This window comes from Octopus bimaculoides, chromosome 6 (assembly GCF_046866305.1).
Source record: "Octopus bimaculoides isolate indiv1 chromosome 6, ASM4686630v1, whole genome shotgun sequence".
In the NCBI taxonomy this organism is placed as follows: Eukaryota; Metazoa; Mollusca; class Cephalopoda; order Octopoda; family Octopodidae; genus Octopus; species Octopus bimaculoides.
Window position 1 is genome coordinate 47,781,251 of NC_142933.1, and position 9,401 is coordinate 47,790,651.

Genomic DNA, 9,401 nt, shown 5'->3' on the forward strand with positions numbered 1-9,401 from the left:
TATATATATATATACATACACATACATAATTATTTTAAAATGCACATTAAGTACAGGACATCACCAGCGAGTGAAAAATATGTTAACACACGTGAGATAAGTACAAGAAAAATACAAAAAGAGACACATTAAGTACAGGATATCATCAACGAGTGAAAAGTACGTAAGCACATATGCATGAAATATTCTTTTCTACTCTATGCACAAGACCCAAAATTTGGGGGAGTGAGCCAGTCGATTAGATCGACCTCAGTACGCAACTGGTACTTAATTTATCGATCGACCACCGAAAGGATGTAAGGAAAAGTCGACCTCGGAGGAATTTGAGCTCAGAACTTGAACACAGACGAAATACCGGTTAACATTTCACCCGGCGTGCTAAAGTTTCTTTATTGCCCACAAGGGGCTAAACATAGAGGGGACAAACAAGGACAGACAAAGGGATTAAGTGGATTACATCGACCCCAGTGAGTAACAGGTACTTAATTTATCGACAGCGAAAGGATGAAAGACAAAGTCGACCTCGGCGGAATTTGAACTCAGAATGTAACGGCAGACGAAATACCGCTAAGCATTTCGCCCGGTGTGATAACGTATCTACCAGCTCGCTGCCTTTATCTGCATGAAATATTATAAACATTTGTAGTCTGATAGTGTTAATTCATACTACCCGAATATTTATTGAATGCGAACAAATTTCAATGTTCTACACTCCAAGCTCGTTAAAATCACATACTGACAGTTTGATAATATACTCTTTAAGTGAGGAACTTTTGTATGGAATTGTGCTATGTACTGTTTTGCAGTCGTCTAAATTAGATGAGTGAGGTAGTGTTTATGCGTGCTTGTGTTTGTTTGTGTGCGGTGGGGGGGGGCCTCTGTGTGTGTATGTGTGTGCTTGTGTATGTGTCTGACTCTGTGTGTGAGAGAGAAAGAGAGGGGTGAGAGGGAAGAAAGAGGTGAGAGGGAAGAAAGAGAAGAGAAGGAAGAAAGAGGGGAGAGAAACAGTGTGACAGGGAAAGAAGGTAACTGCTAAAAATTACAGAAATTAAAAAGAATCTGAAGGATGAATACGGTTGAGCAATATAACTGTCAGCATATCTGGAGCTCTCATAAACACTTTATTCAACTACCACTCCAACACAATTATCAGTATTTCATCATCTCTTTTTTTAAATCTTCCATATTTTACTCGATATACAGTTTGGAATGTTTTCTGAATGCTTTTTTTCTGAGCTGATTACTGATTTGTTTTCAAATTTAAGAAAAGATTCTATGAGAAATAATGACATTATTTCCAGGTAAACATCATCTCAGCACTAACGAGTACATACATGCTTACATACATACATACATACATAAATACATACATACATACATACATACATACATATATATTCTTTTACTCCTTTACGTGTTTCAGTCATTTAACTGCGGCCACACACACACACACATACACACACACACACACACACACACACACACACACACACACACACACACACATACATATATATATACATATATCTATATATATTTATATTCATATTTATATTTATATGAAGGACTCCCGTCTACCAGATTCATTCACAACAAATTAGTCTGCCCGGCGTTATAATAGAAGTCACCTACCCATGGTGCCACGCTTTAGAAAGGAAGAATACAAAAAAAAACATTTTGACTTAGCCAGACCATACAGGCTAGTAAATAATTCTAAGCAGATTTTTAACTGTCACTGATTTTATTTGGGGGTTTTTTTTTCGTTTCTGATTCATGGACCATCTTATCAGACCTAGTGATTCAAAGCTTAAGAGGACACTAGCAGTGTCCTCTTAAACCCTGATGAAGTTACACCATTAATTAACACCAAGATGCACACTTAACAGTATGCACCGGCTTGCAGCGGAAATGTGCTTTGATCTTGAGATAACTGCTGATTATAAAATAAAACTTGGATGTGCAAGTCTCTGTTCAAATGATTTTAATTTCATTATAAAAAAAGTAGGTATAAACACATGAACAAACAAATAGAAACAAATTAAACGAACATGTATAAACAGGGGATACAGATAATACAGGTACTCCCCACACACACACATGCATTTACTAAACATAGACAAACATAGACACACATTGAGGGAAATGCATGCGCAGATATAGACACATACAATAGGAATACAAAATGGCTGATCGTTAGTAAGGAGGGACACACAAATAAGAAAGAAGAAAGCAAAGGACTACTGATGAGGTCACAGAAGTGTAACGAAAGAACTCTGGCCGAAATACGATTAATGTAATATAAAGCTGAAGGAGATTAACAGTGCGTGTGTTTTTATTGGCTAAACTGGCAACATGACCATCCCCAAATACAACAATATATGTTTCAACACCCGATTTCACATCAAGAATCTTGCAAAACAAATATATATATATATATATATATATACACGCACTATAAACTCTCCCGTCGTTAGACCGCTGATTTATGATGGCTCTACAATTCCCTGATGAAGAGCCACTCAGATAATGTATTTAAAGTGTTCGAATGTTTGTGTTAACATAAGTTCACTCCCTCCATCATATCAACATTAAATGTACGGGCACATGATGTGGCACATTCCAGCTGACATGATGATCACAGAGCAACGTGAAATGAAGTGCTTTGCTTAAGAAGCCAACCCAATCGAAACCACGAGCTCGTAATCGTGACTGCAACACCCTAAGCACTAAGCCATGCGCCTTCGCAAGAACACACACACACAACTATATGTATATATATATATATATATATATATATATATAGATAGATAGATAGATAGATAGATAGATAGATAGATAGATACACACACACACACACACACACACATACACACACACACATACACACACACACATACACATAGATACACCGAGTGTATCTGGTGTATGTATGTGTCTGTGTGTGCATGTGTGTGTATCTGACGGAGAGACTGAGATAACTGCTGATGATACTTTATAATGTGGGGCAAAGCATACCTGATGCGTATTTTACCTGATGGATTACCTGTCAGTTTCTGTCTTTCAGCGCGCAATTATTTACCTAGCTATGCGACCTACACAATACATTAGGGCACGAAATGACCCTTCAAGTAATTATATTTCTAGAATTGTATGTGTTTGTTTGAATCGATCTAGATATATATGTGCGTGCGCGTGCGTGAGTATGCGTTTGGGTGCGCGTGTGCACAGGTATACAAGTTAACTATCTCAAATTAATATATAGATACACATATATAAACGATATATATGACATATAATATATGCATATATATGTAGACAGACAGACAGACAGACAGAAAGATAGATAGATAGATAGATAAATAGATAGATATAAGCACACATATACATATATAGATATATACACACTATATATGCTATGCACTCAGACACAAACACACACGGTATATGTTTGGTAGAAGAAGTAGATGAAGCAGAACTAAAAGAGTATATATATTCTATCGGCATAAATTACAAAAGTGATTCAAGAACCAAAGTTTCGTTCGTGACATTCAGCAACATTTAAAAGAATAGTACTTACACATTATATATATGTGTATTTGTGTGTTTATACGTAATATACGTAAGGCGGTGAACTGGCCGAAACGTTAGCACGCCGGGTGAGATGCTTGGCGGTATTTCGTCTGTCTTTACGTTCATCCTAACAGGATCGATATATTAAGTGCCAGTTGTGTACTGGGGTCGATCTAATCGACTGGTCGCCTCCCACAAAAATTTCGGGCCTTGTACCTAGAGTAGGAAACAAAATGTATATATAATATCCGTTCACAACACACATACACATATATGTATGCACATATATATATATATATATATATATATATATATATATAATCTTTTACTTGTTTCAGTCATTAGACCATCAAGCCATTCTGGGGCACCGCCCTGACGAATTCTTAGTAGAATGTGACGACCCCAATAGCTATTTTTTTTTTCCGTTAAGCATGGAAGCTATTCTATCAGTCTTTTTCCGAACCGTTAGGATACGGGGGCGTAAACAACCAACACCGGTTGTCAAGTGGTGATGTGGGACAAACACAGATACAAACACACACACACGCGCTCACGCACACACAATCATGCACACACGCACGCACACTCACACACACACACACATATATACACACATATACGTGTGTGTGTGTGTGTGTGTGTGTGTGTGTGTGTGTGTATGTGCGTGTGTGTGTGTATATGTGGATGTGTGTGTGTGTGTGTGTGTGTTTGCCGCCCCATCACCACTTGACAACCTGTGTTCGTTGTCCGGCAACGGAAAAGAATGAGCCGAAAATTATTTATTTTTCTGGTGAGCACCTTCATGCAGCTGATGTAGATTCGTTAAATGCTAGGAAAACAGTTGCAGAAATAAAGCATGAAGCGGTAGAAAACATAGCAGCAAGTTCGCGTAGCATTATAGTGGCTAAGTTCACGCAGCTAACAGAAAATACTTGCTCTCAACTTTCTCGTTTGCCTGTACTTTCAAGGACTATTCAAAGGTGCCACCAAAAAATTCTGAATTTCCCGCTAATCCAGGGGCTAGAACTGGTTTTGAAATTCCTCAAGAATATTGTAAACTTGATAATGATGAACAGTTTCTAAGATACGAATCGGGTATCGAGGATCAACAGCGAATACTACTATTTGCATCAGAAAGTGCGCTTATTAGGCATGAAATGGAACGTTCAAAATTATGCCAGAACAGTGGTTTCAACTATTTAGCATTCATGTACAACTTAATGGTAGCAGACATACGAATGATTTTTCGACCACTTGAAAATTATGCAACCGAATGCATTATGTTTGTACAGTTAGTTTCTAAACTCAGATATGACGTTTCCAGACATTCATAGTCTCATTTTCAAGAACTGAATTGATTTGGCGTCTGCATCGCATCTGATATGCTAAATATTTGAATATCTGAGGTATAGACCTAACGCTAAAATCCCTTTGGTGGAAGTGTACATGAACTCATATTGTATATAAGAAACAATGCAGGCACCAAATCGATTCAGTTCTTGAAAATGATACTGTGAAGGACCGGAAACGTTGAATCTGAATTTAAGGACAATATTGCAACTGCTTCCAATAAAATCAAGAAAGAGAAAAGAAAATACGAAAAATTTCAAATTAAAAGATAATAATACTTAAGGAAACGGACAGATAGCTACCTCTCTCTCTCTCGCTTTCACTTTTTCTCTCTATCTTTCTCTCTCTCTCTCTCTCTCTCTCTCTCTCTCTCTCTCTCTCTACCTATCTATCTCTCTAAGGAAACAGACGGATAGACTGATAGACTGATTGATAGATAGACAGACAGATAGACAAACACACACACACACAAACACACAAACACACAGAAAAACATACATACATGCATACATACATACATACATACATACATACATACACACATACATGCATGCATGCATACATGTGAATGTACAACCAAATGTCAAGGAAAAAGAACATTTAAGGCAAATTAATGCGGAACATACAGCTCTTGTACTCTGACTATAAATTCTCATTTTTATCTATCATCATAGGTGCATTAAGTTATGTACCAACAAATTTTCACAAAACCTAGAAATACTGACAGAGCGTATTATAGGCAGTATGGATGTAGTATCTCTCTATCCATCCATTGACTAGAAATACTTGGTTTCACGGAAAAGGAGCAGAAGAAACTGACGCAATTCTCCAAATCCAGTCTATTAGTGGTACAGAGAAGATTTGTAAGACATTGTCAAAGTTCTTTATATGAGATTCTTAAGTGAATAGATGCACACACTTGAGTGTATGCATCGACTGTTCAAACAACTCAACCACATATTTACAAACACCGAGAACTCTCTTAAGTCTCTCAAGAAGAACTTAAATTAAACTCTAAGAAAAACATACATACATGCATACATACATACATACATACATACATGCATACATACATACATACATACATACATACATACATACATGCATACATACATACATACATACATACATACATACATACATACATACATAGAGTAGTATTTTACAAATTTAAAGTTTTGGCAAAGAATCTCCGCTTTCGGTCACCTGAAACCAATATTTGAATCTGCGAAGGCGGCGAACTGGCAGAAACGTTAGCGATATTTCATCTGTCTTTACGTTCTGAATTCAAAGTCCGCCGAGGTCGACTTTGCCCTTCATCCTTTTGGGGTCGATAAATTAAGTACCAATTACGTACTAGGGTCGATCTAATCGACTGGCCCCTTCCCCAACAATTTAGGGCTTTGTGCCTAGAGTAGAAAAGAATATTTGAATCTGTAATCGCAATTGAACTGTTTCATAATATCTCACCGTGATTCCAGCTTTGAGAATGAATTCGATCTATAACAGTAAAGGTACCGTCTCCAGAAAATAGGATGTCCCAGAATTAGAGATAGACAGTAAAGTCAAACGATTTTATTAGATTTTAAATAAATATCTATATATTTATAGCCTTTGTTTCTAACTTCGTGAAATCAAAGTAAGTCTAATGTATGTAACTCAAATAGTAATAAAGTTGGCGCAGACGGGAGCGTTCGTTTTTATAGCAGTGGTAGCAGAAACTGTAGCGTTGACATTGTGGATGATAATAGTGAATGATGAGAGAGAGAGAGAGAGAGAGAGAGAGAGAGAGAGAGAGAGACAAAGAGTGAGAGAGAGAAGACATATGTTTCTAAGAAATGAGAGGCTACATCATGTCACTGCGACTTTAGTTATATGATTCTTTCATTGAACATATTTATTACTTATTGCGTAATTTAAATTCCAGTATCTCTTTATTTATGCATTTTTACCCGTAATGCTCTGATTAGATATTTTGTAATTGGTATATTTTACGATTTGGGATATACTACTGCGACTAGAATGTAGAGAATGAATAGACGTATTAAAATATATCTATGGAAATTTATTTATGGGTAAACGCTATTACTTGAAAATTTTCTAAAATGTAATTATATATTTTTGCCTATTTTCGAAGACGTGTACTTTCCCATCGCAGAATGATTTAATTTATCATCATAATTCAGTTCATCTCTTATCACTGATTATCGATTCGATCTCCGATATTTTGAGAAGAATTGAATAGCAAATTGGATTTGTTTTGAATCAAGGATCATCATTTAGACTCTCTCAATTTCTAAATGAGGATATTGTGAAAATTTCTCTAATTTTCGTATACATGCTTAAATTAGATATCTCCTAATGCACGAAAGTTATTTTTTATATCAATTTCTGTGAATGAGACGCTCTTTTAATTGCCTCAACTTATTTAGTATTACAGTATTCATGTATGATATATATTTTATTAACGCATATAACTTTTATGTAATTACGATTCCTGTATTTTGTCATTTCTATATTATAGCCTCTAAATGCATACGCAGAAAAGTATTAAACGTACAGAGAAAGACAAATCTTTTCCCCTGTCAGTAAAACATATCACAAATCTTATTAAATTATTTGAAGCTCAAATCTTATTTCACTTATTATCAGACCACAGTATACTTTATTTCCCAAATCAATCATAGGGTAATTGTTACAATTACAAAAAAATATTTTAAACACTTTTAATCATTTAGTCTTTTACTGATTATTGGATTTATTATTGCTGTCTTGTTGGGGTACGTCTCCAAGAGTTTGGTCGAACATGTAGATTATATCAATCATGTTTAAGTTTGGTTCTTGTTTAATCAATGTGGGACAGCTACGTTCAGGAACATCCACCACATGACTTGTTTTAAGTAACATAAGCATAGACACACACACTCACACACGTGCGCGCCTACTTTCACACCCTGTGTTTGTTTGTGTGTGTGTGTGTGTGTGTGTGTGTGTGTGTGTGTGTGTGTGTGTGTGTGTGTGTGTATACGATAGGCTTGTATTCTATACCTGTCAACCAAATTTCATGCAAGGCATTAATCAGCTCGAGGCTAAAGAGCATAAAATGTCACCAAAGTTCATAGGTAATGGAACCAAACCCAGAACCCAGAACTATGTAGCTATAGCTATGCTTGCATCTATATTACTGATATGTTTAGTTGAAATCCAGAGGTACTGTGCGTTTAAATGTAACGATATCAATTTTTTTCTGATATGAAAATAAGAATGTAATACAGCATACTAAGATAAAGTGAAACTATACAAACGTAGTTGTACAGTAGCAGAATGATACCATACTTAGATCATATCTAACTATATACATAATATCCCTTTTTGACGTGAGTATGGGTGCGAGCGATTCCGTGAATGTCACTATTGTTATTGGTCATGTTTTTTATTATAACTTAGGGATAAATTTTCTCATATAGGAGTGAGTTTGCATAGTAGAAAGCCTATTCACCATGACTAATTGCAGTGCCCAACCTACAGGTGTATTAAGGAAGGACTCGACTGGCGTTTTTTAAAAAAGAACATTGTCAGTCCTTTATATTTGATGTGAATCTATCTATTGTAAACTTCTTGGACGTTACTCTGAATGTCTCCAATGGATCATTTTATCCTTTTATAAAATCTAAGTGAAACCATAAATTACATCAACAAATTTTCGAACCATTCGAGCAACATAAATTTGTTTTAAAATATCTCTTCGTTGTCAATTAACGATTAGATGTTTTAAGAATTTGATAAAGAAGTCAAAACACCAAATTCTTCCTTTCTTTTCAAAAGAAACATTTTCTGGTGGAAGATGAGTTTTAAAAGAATATGAAAGCAATGTTGATCTTATTCCGTAGAGAGTTAGCAGAAGCAATATTTCTAATTATGTTGGTGATTGTTAGTATGCAACTTTTTATTGTGGCAATAAGAATAATTGCCATTTAAAAAAGAATTGTTTTATTAATAACGTATTTATATACATACAGTTAACACCTCTAACATTAGTAAATCTTATATAGGATTAATAGCCTATTGATTTTAAGATCGATATCATGCACACAGTCGTTCATTTCAAAACCCATCTAGATGGAATATGGCATCACTTTGCGGTGTATCTCGAGACTAAAGGATAAATACATCCAATACGTCACTAACTAAGAGAAATCTTAAGATTATAATACAAGATAGATCTATTTGCGACGTAAGCAATGGAAATTCTTTTTGAATAGGAATTCTGTTCATATCAGTATATAAGCATAAAACAACATAATAATATTACAGTCTAAGTGTGCGCCCAAAGATATGATATTTCCTTATCATTGAGATTCTCCACGTTTTCGAAGTAGTGGCGTTAATGAAATGAAAAGATTACGTTTGGACTTTATGACTAAAATCTTGTATATTGATCTTCATATAGGCTATGTAGATGTAATACAGATATAAGGGTC